At 41.8% G+C, this 23,079-nt stretch overlaps 1 pseudogene across 1 annotated transcript; it reads right to left on the bottom strand.

Annotated features, from left to right (window-relative positions):
* Positions 1-876: 876 nt before the first annotated feature.
* LOC143531666 (cytosolic endo-beta-N-acetylglucosaminidase 1-like) lies at positions 877-22,297 on the bottom strand (annotated as a pseudogene). Its single transcript, XR_013135060.1, has 11 exons — positions 21,665-22,297; positions 4,045-4,182; positions 3,810-3,919; positions 3,616-3,727; positions 3,418-3,525; positions 3,221-3,333; positions 3,051-3,132; positions 2,899-2,979; positions 2,757-2,812; positions 2,527-2,662; positions 877-1,814 (listed from the first exon to the last, which is right to left on the bottom strand). The product of XR_013135060.1 is annotated as a cytosolic endo-beta-N-acetylglucosaminidase 1-like (transcript).
* Positions 22,298-23,079: the final 782 nt, after the last annotated feature.

Genomic DNA, 23,079 nt, shown 5'->3' with positions numbered 1-23,079 from the left:
GATGGTATGTGACAACAACATAATATGAAAACAAAAAATGGAACATACGAGACAAAAGTAGGACAAAGAAGAAGAATAGTCAACATGAGATAAGTTTTAATAACTAAAAATAGTGGTTAGAATTGGAGTATAAAAAATGTTATAATTTTGACTTTGGAGGGAGGGCTCGAGGGAGAATGCTTCCAAATGTGGGTTGGGTTGGGTTGGGTTGGGTTGGGTTGGGTTGGGTTTCAACATGTTTTGAGTTTGGATTTGTTTTTTTCTGCCCAAAACATACCACCCAATATTCTACTTCTTTCAAGAAAGATATTCAAATTGCAAACTTTATGTCTTTATGTAATAGTGATGAATATTATCAAGGCATTATAAAACCAACTAGGGGTGTTTACGATCAGGTTTAAAGAAAATTAGGGCCCAAACTGCTAACTATGATTCCGGAAAAAGAGAAACCAAATTGGTTGGGTTGGGCCAAATCGCTAACTACCTAACTTGGCTCCTATATATAAGTTCAAGTGTTCCAACTTTCAATCCTAACGGGTTCCTATAAGTTCAACTTGGCTCCTATAAGTTCAAGATTACTTTTTTTTCGGTATGGCGACTTTACAACGTTCTTTTTTAACCGCTTAGTTTTTTTTTTTTTATTATTTTCTACAATGATAAGGTTGGCTTATAAATATAACATGCATAACTGCTAACTACTATTTCATGAAAAGATAAACATAATCTATCAGGTTTGATGGGTCAGCTAGACTAGTATGTTAAACCTTTTTTTTTTCTTTTTCTTTTTTTAATTGTAAGTTTGTACTAAAATTTCTAAAAATAATGTTGGTCTATGACTACAAAACTATGATAATTTCTATATTAAAAAATGAAATAATAATAAAAATAAAGGTTAACAACCGGTTCGGTTTACATGGTCGGTAACAAGTTCGAAACCATTCGACCGAACCGTTTTTTTATTAGAAGAATCAAGACATACATGTGACAGTTCTATATGTATATAATATAACATAATCAGAAGCTTTGACTGTAGAAACACATCAACAACATGATACATGTTACAACTCAATAAATTCATCATTAAATGAGTTTAAAACAATTACTCTACAAGCCTTCAACACGCAGCCGAATGAATGGAGAATCAACAAGTTCCTGGAACTCTCCATTAACACCACAAGCTTGGATGATAAACTTAACGCCTGTAACACCAGCTGGAATCGAAAGCTCAGATACATAATAAGCCTCCACCAATGCAACTCCAACATACTTTGATGCTTGTACAGATTCTTCATTTGTTTCATTTGTTCCATTTGTTTCATTTTCCACATAAATGTTGTACTTAGAAAACTCAGAAGCAATGTTACTATTCAACTTCCAAATAATATTAACCGAAAGAGTTTTGTTTCCTTGAGGATCAGTTTTCCAGTTGATATTTTGGCTTTCAACATGCCAGTTTGAAGCGGGTGGGAAAATAGTATTGTCTGCAGAAGATTTAATGGAAATGTGACCTAAACTGCATGATATTCAGATGATGCAGACTTAGGGTCTGACTTGTAGCATAGAGCGTGGATTCCGGTTAATGTGGAATCTTGCATTGTGACATTAATTTCTTGTATGATCCATTCGGGTGTGGTTTCAAGCTTTTTAACATGATGTGGCATTATGACGGTGTTAAATTTACTGGAAAAACGCTCCATGGTAAGTAATGAGTCGCCCCATGACGCAAGAAGAATTGATGTCGTGTTTTCTGCATCATCGTTGGTGTTGGTGAATTCAAGTTTGAGACCGATCACAGAGCTCCCTTCTGCTTTCACCTGTTGAATGTACATGTTAGTTGTTTAAGATCGTGACAATAAGACTGAAACGGGCCGGGTTGTTTGGCCCGTATACACTTTTTGTCTATTTTTCAACTTTATGAATGTTATGTATGATTACAAAAACTAGAGGTGTGCATGGGTCGGTTAGGAAACTGAGCCAAAAGCCGAAAACTCTGTTTTTAAGTTTTCTAAAACCTTTCGCTTTTGCCACACGGGCTTAAAACCTTTGGGCAAAAAGAAGACCCAAATTAATGAATTTGGGCCTAAATTTTTTGTTAATTAGATAAATTGATTGTTACACATTTGGGCATAAAATCTTTTTTCAGTTTCATCGTTTATTAAGGGCACAGTTCGGTTTTTTTAGTTTTGTACGTATTTAGTTTGGTTTTTTAAGGGAGAGGTACAAGCAAAACTGAAAACGAACTGGAAATTCGGCGGTTGAGAAAATATGAAACCAAACCGACAGTTTTGGGTTGGTTTTGGTAATTTGATTATACCGATTATTTTGGCTACAGGTTGGTTATTTCGGTTTAGTGCGCATCCCTAACAAAAACAGAACTATGAGTAAAACGATTTAGAAGGTTCCTCTTTTAGCCAAAATTTCTGGTATGGCCCGTTTGAGATTAACGCAACCCAGATTGAACCATTTATTAGTAAACATGTCGTAACTCGTTTTAAGAAAAGTAAGTTTATCGATGTGATGGATTACCGAGAATGTAAAGCAAAGTGGTGAATTTCCCGAATGAAGTTCTCCCTGAAAGATTCTTTTGGTAATATAAGAATCGCCTTCAAGGACTCCTTTAAATGTAATGTTTCCTCCTCCACTATAAGATGCTCCTTTAAAACTAAAAGTTACAACATCCAAATTATATTTAAGAATAAAAAAATTATGTTAAAAATACATGATAAAACTCAGCGAATACATATCCGTTAACTTACTCGATAAACGCTTGAATTGTTTCGGTTGCAGTATCTTCAGAAAACTCAAGATATGGCTGTCAAATAAAGTTATAACGAAAACAAATCAATTATTGTTGTCAAAAATACGATATATTTAAAAGAACTCACAAAAATATGCTACCTGAAAGCTTTGATTTGAAAGATTATTCCAAGGTGCATCTGATACTAGATTTCCATCAACGGATAAATGGTAACCATGACCCTATTAAAAATAATGTAAACTATAAAATTAAGATTATGCGACAAAACTATGCATATTAATATATTATGTACCTGATCAAAGTTTGAGTAGAAAGGAAGAACTTTAGGATATTTTTGTGTTATGTCCCATGATTTCTCAACAAGGTTCCACCACCTAACACAAACAGAAGTCTAATATCTTAGAACATAACTATATAGTAAGATAAACATATAAAATTAACAATATCGGAATAATGGGATACCGGTTTTGAGCTGTCTGAAAATCAGGTGGTTGTTGTGTTTCATAAACCCATCCGGGAGCAAACATGGCTGCTGACACATCATTCTTCTTAATTACATCAAGTGCTACATTTGTCTACTATGCAAAAGACGATTAACGTTACATTAAAAGAAAAAATACGACAGTATTTAAAATCTAATGAATAAATTAGGCACGCACTGTCCATTGTCCGTCACCATAAGTGCCTCGACCAAAAACATCGATTCCCATGTAAACATCAAACTTTCTATCACCGGCAACAGCAGCCGAGAGGCGCGGATAATCTTCCTACATTGTAAACATTAAATTTCATAAATAAAGAGTAGAAATTTAAATCAAGTCATCAAAAAAGTGAAAACACTGATAGAAATAAAATACCTGCCAAGAATAGTTCAAGAATATGCCATCAGATATATCAAAAAATGGTTTGTTGCTTTCATTAAGTTGATTTTGCCAATTCAATTGACCTTCAATGGTAACACTGTCATACCTACATAATAAAAATAAACCACACGCTTCGGTTTATAATATAAACAAAATAAAAAATTTGTTAAAAACATGAAAACACCTACCATATAACTATAGATTCGGGAACCGAAGAATGCATAACCTCGGTTAAATGGCTAACAAACTCTTTCAAAATAGGAATCTTTTCTACATCCAACCTGACCTCCATATTTATCTGTTTCGAAACAAGACAATATAAATGTTACCAATAACATTCTCATTTTATAAAACAAATCAATAATATGTCTTAATTGGGAAATCTGTAAGTTAAGTCTCTAGACATGGAACATATAGAATTACCAGCCACCCATCAAACCCCAATGCCTCAGCAAGCTCAGCCAACCGCATGGCATACATCCTGGCAACCGCAGGCGTTGCCAGTAACTGCTCGGCGATCACCCGTCCGTCATCCCACTCTACTATAAAAGTTCCCAATACCTGAAATTCAATTAAAATTTAAAGATGTTGCAAAAGTTCATCAACATATAAATTTTATTTGTTATCTTCTATTATCATAAAAAAGAGCAATGTTTACAACGAAACAAAAGACAAACATGCAACAAGTTGTGTCGCTGGCCATTTTTGGACAGCAAAACTAAGTCTTTAAAAAATTACATTAATAGATCTTGGGTAGGGCTGCAAACGAGCTGAGCTGCTCGTGAGCTACTCTTGCACGTATCAATAAAAAACTCGAACTGAACTAAACTGAGCCAAGCCCGAGCCTTAGGTAAATCTTGTTTAGTTATTGAGCCCAAGCTCAAGCCTTGTATGGGAAGCTCGTTTAGGATAGTGGGGCCTTAACGAGCCATGTGCATTTTTAAGTTTTACCCATTCTAAGTATTAAACCCACACTAAGTTTTATTCCTTCTAAGTATTAATCTCACACTACACATCTGTTGGGCTAAGCTTTGACTTGTTTAAGGTACTACACGAGCTCAACCCGAGCTTAGGCTCATTTAAGTTTTTATTAAAATATATAAATATAATTAAAAATGTATATAAAATAATAAATAAATAAATAATAAACGAGCCAAGCCCGATCCGAGCCCATCTTAGGCTTGTTTAAGGTTTTTCTCAAAATGTATAAATATAATTAAAAACGTATATAAATTAATAATTAAATAATAAAGAGCCGAGCCCGAGCTTGACAAAACAACTAACGAGTTGTAGAGGTAGGGTACCAAAAAGACCCAAATACCCTTAAGTATCACCCGCGGGTTACAGAGAATCCTCTTATAAACCACCCGCGGGACACATGGATCACCCGCATATCACAAATAAGGAGGAACGTCCTCATAACACATGCGGAAGCATCCTGGCTTCCTCAAAAGTCATCCGCATGATAGGATATCTATCCGCCTAAACGTCCGGAAGACAAGGCCAGCGGGACAGCTGTCATAACTCAAATACTCTCTAGAAGAAGGTTCATGATTCTTACTTGGAGAATACGTGACTGAACAGCCAATAAATAAAGGACACATGGCCAGTTTGTTATAACCATGCACATGGTCAGGGTGCAAGCCATCCTATCATCGGGCGACGCGTGTCCAGGTTGTTATACCCATGCACATGGGACGTATAGCTCAACCTATCACAAGAGGACACGCGTCCAGGCAGTTATCAAGGATCTTCTGGAAGAGGACAGCTGGCCCAATCATCTTCCTACATCCTTCGGCTATAAATACCTTGTCAAACGGTATGAGGTATTCATTCACTCACTTGCATTCTGACTACACTTGGCCTGCTTACTTCAGTACTTTCTTCATTTACAAAGGTTACTGATTCTCACGCCGGATGGTGGTTACAGGAAGACCCCCCCCCCCTCTTGTCCTTCCTGTAACGAGACTCACGGTGTCTGTTTTGCAGGTTCCGGTCATTGGACTTTGGGAAGCTTTACTCATATCTTAGTTGTAATTATCGTACTTTACCCTGTAGACTCATTGGATCCAGGACCCATACCCGGGGGTCGGATCCGTGTTTCTTCATTGGCGCCATCCGTTTTTGGTGTTAGAATAGCAATAATTTTCGTTGGTTTTTCGGTTCGTTTGATATGAGTAACCTTCCTGAAGGGCCGACGGGAACCCCTGCACCAGATTCACGTGTAACTAACATAGAAGCACCTCCGGGTCTCAGTGTTTTTGCACGAATTACGACTCCAAGTGGCCGTACTCTTGAACGTGTCACAGCACCGGGGTCACGAATCACCAATGGAACACCTGGGGAATTTACTCTAGAAAATATTACAGCACCGACCGGCCTCACTCCCACAGACATGGGACGTGCCTTGGCACCGGAAGGTTCCAATTTGGGTAACCCCAAACAAATTGCAGAAGAGACCCGCCGAAACCGGTCGATATTTGATCCGGAAAACAACTCGGGCGACTCCGATAGGGTGAGATCTCAACAACGTAACTCTAGATCTAGAGGAACGTTAACTCCTGAAGAGTGGCTCCACGCGCAACAACAAAGTTTGGTGGCTGAGTATGAACGCAGAAAACGTAACGAAAGGTTTCACATTCGTACTCTGGATTATGAGGAATCTCCCCGGAGATCTCTTTCTCCTCCACCTACATTGAGAGGAAGTCAAATCCGTTACAGTCAACAGGCGGAGCCAGAGTTTGGTGAAATACCGAGGTTACGTGTCACACCCGGCCCTGAACGGCGGAAACAGCCGGGCGCGCGCGAGTGGGGATTGATAATTAAGCACGGGCCATTGCAAACATTCAAAGTAAGATTTTCATTGCGCATGAAATGTTTAATACAAATACATTACATTGTTTAAAAATTACATAAAAACATCCAAGTATAAAAACTGTTGAAGATTTCCACGCCATATCCCCTTGCGCGGCGGGAACAACCGCGCGCATCGAAGGGATAGAACTAAAATCTTCCAAAAAGCTAGTTTTAGATGTTCAGCGTGAGGTGCTCTAAGTGTGACTCCATGCGCTACCTAGTTATCTCCTGAAAGACACGTAAAACATTTGAATCAGTATAAACTGAGTGAGTTCACAAGTTTTAGTAACTTGATAAATCGTATTGCATCATAGTCTTGATAAAAATCATATTGAAACACATTTCTGATTTCATGTCTAAACATATGCTTGATAAACCGTATGAAAACATAGATCTGACAACATATTTCTGATAGAACCGTTCCGCGGGTTACGCGCGAACGTTTCTGGAAAACGTGCTCGTCCATGCAAAGTGGCGCTGCCACTACGAGCTAAAATAATGTAATACCGTCCCGCGGGTTTCGCGTGGACATTTATGAAAAACCGTGCTCGTCTATGCAAAGAGGCTTTGCCCCTACGAGCTAATCAATAATACCGTCCCGCGGGTTACGCGCGGACGTTGTGCCGGAAAACAAGGCGCTCGTCCATGCAAAGAGGTGCGACCCCTACGAGCGGGCTCAATCCCATAGTACTGCTCCATTCTAGGCACTCGTCCATGCAAAGAGGTGCGACCCCTACGAGTGGGTGGATCAAACCAGCAGTCCCTACCCTTCGAGTTCCAATGGTAAAGTGATCACTTACTCGAATTCTGGCGCACATACATCGTAAACCATAGATAACCGTTTGCATTGCTCATCATGAAACATAATTTAAACACAATCGTTTGCATAACTTGTAAGTATACCATGATAAATCGTAATTTAAGTACGTGTCCCTCGCCCTGAAAACAGTTTAAAAACAGTGAAAATAGTGAAAATAGGGGCTGTGAGACTCACCTGTGGTTCTTGTTAAGGGATTCGGGTTTTCTTGGTGTTGGCCTCGGAATTGAAGGTCTAGAATACGATTAAATAACAAGAAGTATATATATTAAGATCAAGAAATAGGAGAATATAAGGGTTGGAAAGTAGATCTCAAGGTTATAATCTCGGCTTACCTAGTAACAGGAACAGAAGTGAAAATCAAATGGATGCTTGGGAGATGATTAGTGCAATTTGCAACTTTAAGAGAGAAGTTTGAAGTGTGTTTGGGTGATAGTTTGGGTTACATATTTATAGGCAAGATTTAGGGAACACAATCCCTTGCTTTAGGGGATTGTAATCTTTTCATATCTAGGTGTAATGATGATAAAGTATGGAAATTATTATTATTTATTTAAAAGTGGAGGAGTGGATAAAAGATTCTGATTTGATTTGGACAGGACATGCAGGTCTGTGGTTGGTGAGAGTAGGGTGGCTGACAGTTGACTTTTCATGTTACAGTATGCTTTTTCAGGTACTTTTGTCAGTTGTACAGTTAAAAAGTAGAAATCTCTGAAACACGCAACTGTTTCCTTTATATCTGGAGATTAGGCTAAGTGTTCTGCGCGTATAACTTTGTGCGCATAGCTTTCTGCGTGAAGGACATTTCTTTGCTGCGGGTAGGTACGTAACCTTCTCGCAGTCAGGGACATTGAGTTTCATTTGTAGATTCTCCAGGTGGTCTTGGTATTTCAACATAGTGATCAGTTATGTTGAAGTCAATTCCATCTTGGAGCTTCAGTCAAACTAGCTCTCAATGTTCCCGTCATGCGGGGAGGTTAGTTCCCCTTCCGCACGCGCATAAACGATTTGGGATGCACCCGCCTTAGCATCATGCGGGACGGTCAACCCATTAGACAACATAAAGTTAAGTTACATGAAAACATAAAGCCAAAACATTCGCGCATGGCGCATATAACATATGCCCACGCTGGTTCTTAACATGGCGCGCTCGCGCATGGCGCACATAACGTGCTCGCGCTGATTCTAACATAGCGCGCTCGCGCAGGGCGCACACAACACATGCCCGCGCTGATTCTAATATAGCGCGCTCGCGCAGGGCGCACACAACACATGCCCGCGCTGATTCTAATTTAGCGCGCGTAATATTCACAATCACCTAATTATTAGGTTGATTACTTAGTTTATAGAATTGGGAAATTACCGGGTGTCACATTACGCCCTCGTCCTCGCATAGACATGCGGATGCCATCCTACTTGGAGGAATTTGATAGCTATGATTCAACTTATCAACCGGGTGAATACAGTACGTATACCAGAGATAGTGGAATGAGATCCAGAGCAAGGAGTAGTCGTCCGCATGACATAGTTCGCCACACCGAATACCACAGCAATGCTGAACGAGACTTCACTAAACCATACCGCCCCGCGGCTTTCGCCGAAAAATCAAAATTCATAGCAAGCATTGCCACAACACCCTTTCCTGTTAATGCTAAGATACCTACATCGGTAGGTAAGTACAATGGTATGACAGATCCAAGTGATCATCCCCAGAATTTTGTGGCGGTAGGCGGTGTTAGTGCTTGGACGCTTCCCTATTGGTGTCACATATTCGCATTAACACTAACAGGGGCAGCAAGAGAATGGTACGAAAAGTTACCTGACGGTGAAATTTCTAGCTGGGACGATTTGGTGAAGAAATTTTCTCAACAGTTCAGTCAACAGAAGAAACATACTCGAGACCAATCAGAAATTTTAGACGTTGTTCGTCGCGATAACGAGTCTATAGAAGATTTTATCACCAGGTTCAATGATGAGAGCCTGAACATCGGTGGTATGAGCAAAGACATGCTTCGGGGTGCCTTCCGCAAAAACGTCAGATGTGATGATTTAGTCCGCACACTTACGGGCAGAGATGGAATGCCAAAAGAGTGGGACGACTGCAGCAAAAGTATATGCGAACACCGAGAAAACGTTAAGAAGTGGTAATTCAAAGCAAAAATTTAAAGTCGAGTTTCAAACCCCGAGACCAAATAGACAGGCGAAAGGCCCTATCTGGTCAAGACTTCAGCCAAGTACGGAAGCACCAAAACCATTTGATGCACGATCCCTCATAAGCAATAAAAACAAAACGGGACCCTCGAACCGAGGCCCCAATAATTGGACTCCCCTTTCAAAGACTCCCGCCGAAATTCTCACCACGGAGAATGTGAATTTTAAAAAACCGCAGCCACTGACGAGAAGATCAGTACTTGCCCGAAAAAGAGTTGTTCGTATCATGATGACATTGGTCATAATACGAATGAATGCAGAACATTAAAAAATGAAATTGAAGCAGCTGTAAAGTCTGGAAAACTTAGACACTAGGTAAAAGGTGGAAAACCTGACAATGGTAAATCTCCCGCACGGGATATCCAGGGTCCGAGTAAAAATCAAGTCAGAGATTTAAACGTCCATATGATACAAGGCGGGTATGATACAAGAAAAAAGAGGAAGGAGTCTGATGATGAGGAATGGAAGAATGAGCCAGTGATTTTTCCTCGAATCAAAGGGGTCCCGAATAACAAAAACCCCTTGATCATCACTGCTCAATTCGGACATTACCGTTCCCAATACGTCTTCTTCGACACCGGTAGTACTTCGGACATTATGTATGAACAATGTTTTGAACAGCTTGACGAGGACGATAAGAAAAGGTTAAAACCCATCCACGCTCCAGTATTGGGATTCGGAGGGGAAATAATGCATCCGCGAGGGGTAATCTGATTCCCAGTCACCTTAAGTGATGGAATTCATTCTAGGACAGAAGAGGTCGAATTTCTGGTTTTACCAGCAACATCAAAGCATGACATTATTCTTGGACGAGAAGCGATTGGTGACTTCAATGCTCACCCGTCCATAGCACACGGTGCAGTAGGAGTCCCAACTCACACCGGCATAGCAATAATTTATATTAATCGACACTGCTTTGCAACAGAGAGCTCAAAACCTAGCAAGATTCCAAAACAAACTATGAGGACTGAACCAGAGAAATGGGTTTTAAACAAAAAATTTCCTGATCAAACTGTAACAATAGGACCTTCTATTTCTGAGATAGTATGGACTTTCTTAAAACAGTTATTATCGAAAAATATTGATGTGTTCGCATGGCAACCCGCGGACATGACTGGTGTTCCGCGGAACATTGCGGAGCACAAATTAAGGGTAAACCCGTTGTTTACGCCTATTGTTCAAAAACAACGTAATATGGGTCCGGAACAAACAAAGGCAATGAATGAGCAAGTCCAGGACCTCCTACAAGCTGGAATCATCCACCCAATTCGTTATCAGACTTGGGTTGCCAATCCAGTTATTATCCCCAAAAGCAATGGGTCATGGCGGATGTGTATCGATTTCAAAGATCTAAATAAAGCATATCCCAAAGATTGTTATCCCTTACCCGAAATAGATCTCAAGGTTGATGTTGTGGCACCATTCAAATTCAAATGCTTCTTGGATGCCTACAAAGGCTACCATCAGATCCGCATGGCAGCAGGCGATGAGGACAAAACAACATTTCGTACGATCAAGGCACTTTTTGTTACAAAATGATGCCTTTCGGACTGAAAAATGCGGGATCTACATATCAACGATTAATAGACATAGCGTTTAAATATCAAATTGGCCGAAACTTAGAAATGTATATGGATGATCTTTTAATAAAAAGTGTTGAGGAAGACCAGATGTTGAGGGATGTCGAAGAAACTTTCGAAACTCTGAGGAGCATCAATATGAAGTTGAATCCCGCCAAGTGTTCATTTGGAATGGAAGAGGGAAAGTTTATGGGAGTAATTGTCACGGATGCAGGCTTCAAAGCTAACCCAGATAAAGTTCAAGCTATAGCCCGCATGCCTTCCCCATCTTCCCTCAAGGAAGTTCAGACACTCAATGGCCGACTGGTTGCTATGAATCGTTTTTTGGCAAATCATGCAGCTAAGTCTCATCCTTTCATCTCAACTTTAAGGAATTGCCTCAAGAAGGCACAATTTAAATGGACCGCGGAAGCGGAACAAGCTTTTCTGGAGGTTAAAAGATGTTTGATGGAATTGCCCACGTTGACAGCACCCCAAGCAGGAGAACCTTTAACGTTGTATCTATCAGCTTCTGACATTGACATTGGGGCTGTTCTTCTGACAGATCGCAGGAATGTTCAAATACTGATCTACTACGTCAGCCGAACATTACCAGACCCCGAAACAAGATATTCCATGCTGGAAAAACTTGTTTTGGCACTAGTATATGCTGCCCGACGTCTCCGCGGGTACTTTCAAGGGCACCCCATCAATGTCTTAACTGGATATAAGCTCAAAAACGTTCTCAGCAAGCCTGAATTGTCTGGATGACAGGCCAAGTGGGCCATCGAGCTAGGTGAACACGCAATAGAGTACAAACCTAGGCCAGCAATCAAAGGGCAGGTATTGGCGGACTTCGTGATAGAGGTCCTGCATCACAAAGAAAAAGAATGTTTGATTAAGCAACAACCCCAAGCACCCCCGGAATTAGGACAGTTTTGGTCCGTATTTGCGGATGGAGCTTCAAGCAGTGAGGGATGTGGCGCAGGCCTCAGGCTAGTCAATCCCGAAGGCCATGAGTTTACATATGCCATAAAGTTGGACTTCAAAAGTACCAACAACGAGGCAGAATATGAAGCTTTATTGGCAGGCTTGAGGATAGCTAAAAAGCTTGGGGTTAAGCATTTGGAAGCCCGAGTGGATTCCATGTTGATTGCGGGACAGATCAACGGCACATACGAAGCGGAAAATGATATCATGGCTTCATATGTGTCACAGGCGAAATATCTTATGCTCCAATTCTCTTCTTGCAAAGTCATTCATATAAAGAGAAGTGAGAACAGATCAGCGGATGCCCTCAGTAAATTGGCCTCAAAAAACTTCGAACACTTTGCCAAAGACATCCGCATCGAAATATTAGACCGCCCGTCTATCCTGCAATATCAGGTCTTAGTGATCCAAACGAGAGTAGAATCCTGGATGACACATTTACAACATACCTGTCGTCCGGAGCACTTCCGGAAGGAAAAACAGCGGCCTGGAAGATAAAGCACAAAGCCTTGAACTATCAAATACTTGACGGTGTCTTGTATCGACGTTCCTTCCTCGGACCACTACTACGATGTGTGGATGCTGAGGACGCGAATTACCTAATCAGAGAAGTTCATGAAGGCATTTGTGGTCTTCACGCTGGCCCGCGAATGGTCGTGGCGAAGTTAATGAACGCCGGATACTATTGGCCGGGGATGCACTTGGATGCTGTAAATGAAATCAGAAAGTGTGATTCTTGCCAAAGGCATGCCCCTAATACGCTACGACCAAAGAACGAGTTAGTTCCAGTCACTTCAGCCTGGCCGTTCCAAAAATGGGCTATTGATATCATGGGACCTTTCCCTGAAGCCCCTGGACGGGTCAAATTCTTAATAGTAGCCATTGACTACTTTACAAAATGGGTGGAGGCCAAACCACTTGCTTCTATAACAGCAGCGAGTGTTAAGAAATTCTTGTGGGAATTCATCATATGTCGTTTTGGCCTCCCCCTAGAGCTCGTTAGTGACAACAGAACACAATTCGCGGACAGTGGGTTACAAGAATGGCTAAAAGAATTACACATTTCTCAAACCTTCACCTCTGTAGCTCACCCGCAAGCGAATGGTCAAGTTGAACGAACTAATCGGACCATCAAAGAAGGAATCAAGGCCAGACTAGGAACAAAAAGGACGGGTTGGGTGGACGAATTGCCCCATGTACTATGGGCTTTCGGCACTCAGAAAAATTCCAGCAACTCTGAAACCCCCTTTAGTCTAACCTATGGCACAGAGGCCATGATTCCGGCTGAAATCGGAATCCCATCCGCCAGAGTTCTCATGATCGAAGATGGTGATCATGAACTCCGGATGAACCTTAACCTCCTTGAGGAAAGGAGGGAACTGGCATCGATCCGAGAGCATAACTATAACTCTCGGATCCAAAGATATGAATTTGACGCGGGAGACTTTGTCTTCCGCAGTAATGAAGCCTCGGGGCAAGAGCCTTCGGGCAAGTTGGCCCCTACCTGGGAAGGACCTTATAGAGTTTAGAAAGTTCTATCTAAAGGTGCCTACAAACTCGAAAGGTTGGACGGGACAGAGATCCCTAGAACCTGGAATTGGGCCTAACTGAGAAAAGGTTACATTTAGTTGGTTTTTCTTTTGGCTTGCATGCCTAACTAGATGCTAAGAACCTTTGTAATTTCGTTTCTTGTAATTCGTCTTATGCCTTAGTTATGAAAATTTTCATTTCAATTATTTGAGATTTGTATTATTACATAATCCTTTATTCGTACACAAAGAAGATCCGCCGAAAACACTTATATTATAAAAATATATATATAAACAAAGTGTGCCGGATACAGTAAAAAGCCTTCTATATTCATAAAAAAGAGATTACAAAGACATAGAGGAACTTAATTAAGAAGAGAAAAATCTATCTAAGGCGCGGCATCGTTGTGTTTCGCATCATCGTTTCCCGCACCTTCTTCTTCCTCTTCTTCCTCTTCTCCATCAAGTTCTAGAAGAGTCTTTAGCTGCTGGATGCTGTCTTCCTTATCAGCAAGTTCGGATATCTTATCCGTCAAGGAGAATTTCAATAAATCGAAATCCTTTGACTTCTGCTTAAGGATGGCAACAGTATCCTGACCAGCTAAGATATACTCTTCAGGAAGCTTGGAGTTTAATCCAAACTGATAACCTTCTTGGAAGCCTAGTTGGTGACCGGCCTGTTTAGAAGCTTTGAGAAAGATAGCAACACAATTCCCAAGCTCATCACTAGCCCGGACATCAGCAATGACCTGTCAAAATCATCACGTATAAATAACTCTAAACACTTAGATTATTTGTGTCTAGAATAGAATACGTACCTTGGGAATAGCTTCTGCCAATAACCATTTTTGGTCCGCCTTGGCTCGCACAAGCTCCATCTTGTGACCAGCGCACTCCAAAGCTTGGTCACGATTTTTGGCATTAAGATAAGAAAGACGCTTGTCTTTGGCCGCAGATTCAGCCTAGAGAGCCCCAATCAACTTGGCCTGTTTAGCCATTGCTTTGGCCTGTTATTCCAATTGTCCCTGGAGGGCAACCTTAGCTTCCTCGACTGCGGAGCGAGCAACCTTCTCCGCCTCCAGGGCTTTGCCGGTTTCTCTAGCTTCGTTTACAGCCCTAAGGGCTTCTTCTTTAGCATCAGAAGCAGAGGCCGCCGGTTCATCCCATTCTTCATTCATCGCCAGCCAGTCTCTGGTTATCTCATGGGTAGTGGAAATAGAATTTGCCACATAGTAAGTATGAGAGTTCAGCAACTCTTGGCGGACGCTGAGGCGACGTCTTTCCTTTTCACCATGCGGAAGACCCTCCCGCAGAAATTCATAATATGCGTTCACGTCACGGAATGTCGAATCCCGACGTAAGGTCCAATTAGGTTGATGCGGGGTAGGGTCTTCCTCTTCAGGAGTAGGGGAAGTTTGGGAAGCATAAGGGAACGTGCTTATCCCCCCATGATCCCTAAAATGGTGAACATTATAAGAGGGCGACACCTTGGCATGATCGGTCGTGTCGACCCCCTTACCCTTCAAAGGCGAATCATCCGCCACAACTACCGGGTCCTCGGCAGTATTAGGCGACGGTGGTGGCGGACGAACAGGGGAATCCTTTAAACCGGAAATACCTTCAGACAGGTTATCCAGATTCACTAAAGACCATTAACAGTGGGTTAGAAATATTCCAACTCAAAATAAATAAAGAGAACGTAAGGTAAACTTTGCATACCTAACGAAGGATCCTCAGCATCAAGCTGGTCCAGGCGCGCTCTCAAGGCGGAAGGGTTTGTCTTTTTAGATTTTTTCTTCTTAGAAATAATCTTTACTGGATTAACCTTGCGCTTGCCCGCCTCTTTGGAAGCACCTGCATCAACAACTGGACGATCACCCTCAGCAACAGGTCTCTTACCCTCTGCTACAGTGGTAGCATCGTCTTGCTCTGCCATTTGGTGGGACGCAGCACGTTGACGAGTAAGACCTGCAGATGAGTCCCCAGCTCTGTTAACATCAGTTGGACAAACTTCTTCACAAAGTGACGACTCATCGCTAGACGAGAAGAGCACAATCACTCCACTAGAAGAAAGAGCAGTCATAGGTTTGGGTTTCAAAATGCCCTCACCTTTCTGGATAAAATCTTTAACATATGCCTCACCTTTGGCATACATCGCCTTGGAAACTTTAGGTTCCTGGCGGAAAGCTGTGGGGAATATAAAATTATAACGGGTGCGCTCAAGGAAAGGCACATCCCTCTTATCGATTGGACGTCGCACCATCATACCCCCCTCGCGATCCAACAAAGTACTAAAGGCGGAACCATCACCTACAAAAAAAAAAAAAACAAAAACAAAAACAACAAAGTTAGAAAATGCTTAATGACAAAACAGAGACAACAACAAACTTACTCTTGTTGGTCTCCTCGTAATACGGTTCCAGACTTGGAAATGGCCACAAGCGGCTCATCTTGGCACTCACCATTGCCCCTTCATGAATTGGGCGCAGGGGAGTTGGCGTAGATGTCAGCGTTTTATACCACACTTGGTCCTCATGGGCACTAGCGGGAACCACAGGCATGGGGGCGTCCGCCTTGCGTTTGGTCATCTTGAAGGGAATGACGTCCTCATGAATCCAGAAAAATTTGGGCTTCCAGCCGTGAAGACTGCGGAGCCATTCCGTTCCGATGGTCCTCTTTTCGATGGTTGCAAAACTGTACCACCCATCGCCAAAAGTCATCTTATAAAAAACAGCAAACATGCCAACAGTCGGTTCTAGGTTATGAGTTTGGCAACAAAACTCAAAATGTCGAATCCTCAACATCCCAAAGGGATGGATCTGGGACAGATGAATCCCGTAAGTCGTTAAGACCGATCCGACAAATTTGGTAATCGAAACCCGGAAGTTCCCCGTGGTAAAATGATCCACGTAGACAGCCATTTTATTCGGAGGAGGACTAGTGGCGATAGAACCACTAGCAGGAAGCTCCGGCTCCCACTCCGTCGTTAATCCGTAAACGTTAACGATGTCATTATAGTCCTCTTCTTTAAGGCATACGACAACGTCGCTGATAGCAGGGGTATTCTTCTTCTCTTTCGCCGTTTTAGTTTCAAGAAAATTAAGAAATCACAGAAAAGGGAAAGAAATTTCAGAGAATGATGAAAAGTTTTGTCTACTTGAGAGAAATCTGAAAGCGATAAGATTTAAATGGAAATCACAAGGGTCATACTTATACCCATCGCAATAAATGCGATCCATGAAGTGCCAGAGGAGAGAGAAACCGCGGACCACCAGATGGCTGACACGTCAGGCGGGAAATTCAAGATAGTGCAACCAGACTGTCAACGACGTCATACACGTTTTATCAGTTGCCCTCAAGAAATTTCTCTCTCCGCCACATCAGCATATTTATCTGAAACTTTCAAAGATTTCAAAATATTGAAGATTTCAAAAATATCTTCTAAAAAGATATTTTCTTTGAACAAAAGGATATCCACTGAAGATAAGATTTTTTTTCTCATTATTCAAAAAATAATTACAAAAAGAGAAAAGAAAACGTTACAAGTTACAAAAACCTACAAATCCATTCTACGGATTTGTAGAAGTTTCACCTTCCGGACCCTTTGATGAGGTATCTTTCGAAGAATCGTCCTCAGACTCTTCACCAAGATAGATCTTCAAGAGTTGTAAGCCGTCATCAGCGGACACAAACTCCGGAAGCATTTGCTGCAGCGGGAACACTAGATCGTCATGTTCTTTTACCCGCGTAATTCGGGCTTGCTTAACATCAACTCCATAAAGCGGATGATCTTTGAATGTACGGTTACTTCGGGTGTAACTCACTCCTTTATGAAAGCCCGCAACACGCCCAAGGGAAGAAGAAGCAGTCATCACATTGGCGAAACTATCATTCAGCTCTTTACTCCCTTTGATATGGCGGATTACCTGTTAAGACAAAAACTTAAGTTCCCAGTATCAAAAAGTGAGAGTAAAATAACAAGTAATATAGAAAACTTACAGCATCAACGCCCCGAGTAAGGAACCATTGACGGTCCTGCTCCGCACGTTCTGACCGCGTTTGGAACTCCTTCGATTCCGCGACAGCTTCCTCATGAGCTTGAAGAAGAGAGTCATAGGCACCTTGAATTTCAGTAGCACTCTGATCCTTAAGTTTGGCCTGCTCTTTTTGCAACTTCAGCTCCGCCTCAAGATCATGAATTCGGGCACCCTGAAGGGCCACTTGATTTTCCAATGCATAGTTGGCTTCCTGAGCACGGATTAAGTCATCTTTGTCCTTTTGGGCTTTTGCCCGATCAGCTTCACGGATGGCATTTTGCTTCTCACAAGCTTCTTTCCATCGGCGAGCGGAGCTAGCATTACGATCGAGCTCGCTCTTAAGAGCATTCTCCGCATCAGCCTGCTTCCACTTAGCAGTTTGGGCGGCAATACGGTGCTCCTCAGCCTCTTTCTTGGCAGCCTCAGTGGCCCGCCGAGCCTCTCCCACTTTCCCGCCTAAGGTACGCCACTCACTCAGGACTTCTTGGCTACCGGCTAAAGCATTGGCCAGGTGATAGGCCACATTGGTATGAAGATCATGACGGGAAAGATCGCGTTGATACGCCATCTCAGTAGGTGGCGTACAATGTTTGAGAAAATCCATGCAAGTTCCAGGGCGAGAAAATCGAGACCCATTAGTAATGCCCCATGAAGGGACAAACAGTTCATGTGTGTCACCCAGACCCGTATCCCCGTAATAACGGGAACCCAAAGGTTTAAGACGAGCTGGGGTAGAAAAATGTTAATGTGGAGGAGGACGAGGAGGAGATTCTTCAGTCTGGAAACCCTCCTCATTAACGACAGGATTGTTTTCCTGCTCGCCAGTACCACCCCTAGCCTGAAACAGATAGTCAAAACGAATATCACGTCCAGACTGGGTATGAATTTCCTCCGTCGCAGTATCAGCTGGCGGAGTTGGCCCCTTGTCTTCCACAATAGTCTCACTGGGAGGAAGGGTCGATTGACCTTCTACATTAAGGCCACTCGGCGAAGTGGATAGATTAACCTCAGCATCTTCCCTCGGAGAAGGAGACGATGGTTTTTCAATATGAGGAGTTGGCGTAGGTAGCTTCTCATATATATCCTCACTAAAGATCAATGGATCTACATAAAAAGCTACACTTAGCCAAGCACTCATAGAAAGAATACAGTATTTGAAGAGAGACACATACCTTCAACGGTATCAATGCGGTCAGAAAGGCTATATTGTGGTTTCTTGGGACGGTGCACCTTTCGTTTTTTCTTCCATGGCCTCGCTTCAGTATCCACAACCTTCACATTTGTGTGCTCCGTTTGAGAAGCTGCAAAAGCTCTCTTTTTCTCCAATTCTGCTAATAAAGATGAGACAGAGGAAAGTTCAGAAGCACCCTCATCAGAATCTTCTTCCTCATCCGAAGCAGAAAACCGAGAATCATCTCCATCATCATCACTTGATGATAAGATGGCAATCGTTCCGCCGGAAGTAACAGCAGTAAGGGGAGGAGGGTTTAAAACATACGCACCTGTTTCGAAGGTGGCATCCGAAGTGATAGGCTCAGCCCGAATCTTTTTTGGAAAAAGGAATCGAGACTTAGTCTTAGCAAGGATGGGTTGATCCCCCGCCTCGCGGATGCTTTTACGCACACACCCTTTGTCCTCAAAAAGGGCATTAAGCATGGAACTCCGACCTGAAAACATAAAAGTTGATCTATAAGAATACTCAAGTAAGAAAAAACACGATAACAAATAACTTACGTTCATGTAGGTCCACAAAAATAGGTTTCATAAATTTTGACGGCCACAAACGGCTCATGCCTGCCCACACTAGGGCTTACTCTGGCAATGTACGCATAGGTGTTGGTTCTGTCATGAGAATACGATACCAGTCACGACCTTCGTGAGCAGCCGTCACAACATCCGGGAGAGCAGAATTTACCGGACGGCGGATCATAGATAAAGGAATAACGTCTTCAGAAATCCAGAAGAATTTGCTCCGCCAGTCCGTAGAAAGCTTTTCAACTTCGTATCCGATACGCCGATCAGAAACTTCTTGACATACGTACCTGCCATTACGATTAACAAGACGATAAAAAACTGGAAGTCGGTCAGCATGAGGTACAATATCACGTGCTATACATACGAACTCGTAGTGACGAATTCGCATCATAGCACGTGGATGCAGTTGGGATATATGGATCCCATAGACGGTTAACACTTTTTCAAGGAATTTCGTTATAGGTAAACGGAAGTTCCCATGAACAAAGTAATCATAATACAAAGCCATTTTCCTAGGAGGTGGGAAACTGGCTATCGAACCAGGGCCTGGGAACTCTGGTTCCCACTCTAATGGAATACCATAAGTCTCTAACAACTTCTCATAGTCAGAATAATCCCATAAAATCTCTATCTCGTCAACCTCTGTTTGAACGTTCGACATCTTAGGAAGATTCAAGGAGGACATATAAGAAAGTTTGATACTTTATCAGAGAGAAAAGCAAAAAGATGACTAGAGAATAAAGACGATAAAACTTCAAATAGAAGATAACTCCCACTATTTATACCAATCGCAATTAATGCGATGGGATATGAACAGTAGAGAGAGAAAAACATCATCCAACCAGTGACTGCCACGTCACACGGAAAATTCAAAAAAGAGAAAAAGTTGTACAGTCGGGTACAGTGACTGCCGTAAAAAACGTCCCATCACCTGTTCACGCGCCTGCGAGTGGTCAACTTGTCCTTTTTCATGATTATCCATACCATCAGAAAATATTTTCTACCTAACTTCTAAACAATAAAAATCCCCAAAACGCATTAAGTCCAGAGTTTCACTCGCATAAAGATTTCACACGGAAGAAACACTGGACTGGGGGGACTTGTAGAGGTAGGGTACCAAAAAGACCCAAATACCTTTAAGTATCACCCGCGGGTTACAGAGAATCCTCTTATAAACCACCCGCGGGACACATGGATCACCCGCATATCACAAATAAGGAGGAACGTCCTCATAACACATGCGGAAGCATCTTGGCTTCCTCAAAAGTCATCCGCAGGATAGGATATCTATCCGCCTAAACGTCCGGAAAACAAGGCCAACGGGACAGCTGTCATAACTCAAATACTCTCTAGAAGAAGGTTCATGATTCTTACTTAGAGAATACGTGACTGAACAGCCAATAAATAAAGGACACCTGGCCAGTTTGTTATAACCGTGCACAAGGCCAGGGTGCAAGCCATCCTATCATCGGGTGACGCGTGTCCAGGTTGTTATGCCCATGCACATGGGACGTATAGCTAAACCTATCACAAGAGGACACGCGTCCAGGCAGTTATCAAGGATCTTCTGGAAGAGGACAGCTGGCCCAATCGTCTTCCTACATCCTTCGGCTATAAATACCTTGTCAAACGGTATGAGGTATTCATTCACTCACTTGCATTCTGACTACACTTGGTCTGCTTACTTAAGTACTTTCTTCATTTACGAAGGTTACTGATTCTCATGCCGGAGGGTGGTTACAGGAAGACCCCCCCTCTTGTCCTTCTTGTAACGAGACTCACGGTGTCTGTTTTGCAGGTTCCGGTCATTGGACTTTGGGAAGCTTTACTCATATCTTAGTTGTAATTATCGTACTTTACCCTGTAGACTCATTGGATCCAGGACCCATACCCGTGGGTCGGATCCGTGTTTCTTCACGAGCCAAGCTCGAGTTTTAGAAAAAGAACACCCAACGACCCGAGCTTAGGCTGGTTCAAGGTTTTTCTCAAAATATACATAAATATAATAAAAAATGCATATCAATTGATATATAAATAAATAAATAATAAATAAGGCGAACTCAATCCTAGCCCGAGCTTGAAAAAACAACTCAGGAGCCGAGCTCGAGCTTTAGAAAAAAAAGCCCAAAACAAGCCGAGCTCAAGCTTAGTCAAACTCAGGCTCATCTAAATTAAACCCCTAATTCTGGGATCATAACTTTACTATGTAGGACTCGACAAAAGAGAATCAAATACAAATGGTATAAACATGAAAGATATATAAAAAGTCAACGCGTAATAAATTAGTACCTTGACTCCATGTTTATGAGCAGCATTAACCCAACAAGGAGGCGGCAAAGTAAGCAACTCATGAGCAAAATAAACAAACACATCAATCAAATACCAATGCCAAATCGCATACGCATTCGGGTTACTTCCGCCTTGAATCCACTTATCATCTATATACCCACCAGCCATATCATGGCACACCATCATCCTCCATCTATTCGGCAACTTCACATCATTAATATTCAACGGGACCGAGGCTTTGTTGAATTGGAAATGAAATGAATTGAAGTATGTTCGGTTTTTAAGCTCTTCTAAGGTCTTGATTGGGTACGAAACGGGTGTGGATGGCACGTTCGGGTTGAAAACGATATCGTTGGTGGTCATGTTTGGGGAGAATGAGGAGAAGATTGGATTGGTGATTGAGTTGCAGATGTTTTTGATTGAGATTAAGGTTTGACGGGGTATATATGTTCTTAGGAGGTGGTTTAGCATAGGCTAAGGTTGTTGTGATTTGGGACAGATGATGATTGCTGAAGTCTGTTAAGGTTCGTTGACTTTGGGGGTAAATTTGTAATTTGAATATGTGTTGGTTTAGTAAAAGGCTTGCTAATGTGCTGGACTGTTTGCTGCATGTGATGGAATATTGACATATGATTACCGAATCAGTTTTAATTTAAAAAAAATACTGCCGAATATATGATTAATTCACTTTTTTTTTTCACGAATACTCGTATCCACTTGTACAGTATCGAACAAACGTACACAACTACACATACCGATTTAGTTTATTCAGTACGGATTTCGGGATCAGCATTTTAGGATTACGGTATTCGGTACTACGGGTACGGATCCAGGTATTTCGGTATTTGATACATGTTTGGTATATGTAAAGGAATTTGGTATATCTTGGTATTATGTTATTACGGATGGTCCGATGGATTTGATATTATGGTTTATTGATTTTATTTTTTGTTTTGGTAAATATGTTTTGTTTGTGGTTTTACGGACCAGAGTTTTGGTATTATGATTCTTTAGATCTCATACCAATTTTATCAATTTGGTACCCGTCTAGTACCGGTACTTCGGTTTGTTTGTTACTAAGAAAAGGAAATTTACTGTACCGAAATACTAGTACCAAGTCTGTACTAAATTAAGAACCTATCTATGTGAATATATTATTTTCCGCCATAATTATTTTAAAACATCAATTATATTATAGCAAAAACATCAATAATTACATGTGTTCCATCTCTCCCCCCCTCCCCACACAATTTTTTCAAAATTTGTGCCTATATCGCGTTTTGTGGGAAACGCTTGGGCCAAAACACCAAGCCAAAAAGCAGGGGGTTGTGTGGCCCCGGTGTTTTCACTCCAAAACACCACAATTGACATGGACTTCGGATGATCTAATAAGATCACACGATATGCATATCGGA

Source organism: Bidens hawaiensis, unplaced genomic scaffold, assembly GCF_021521415.1.
Source record: "Bidens hawaiensis isolate Kalapana, Puna unplaced genomic scaffold, B.hawaiensis_p1.1 tig00009196_1, whole genome shotgun sequence".
Classification (NCBI taxonomy): Eukaryota; Viridiplantae; Streptophyta; class Magnoliopsida; order Asterales; family Asteraceae; genus Bidens; species Bidens hawaiensis.
The sequence above is the reverse complement of the archived record's forward strand: the minus strand, read 5'-3'. Positions and strand labels throughout refer to the sequence as shown.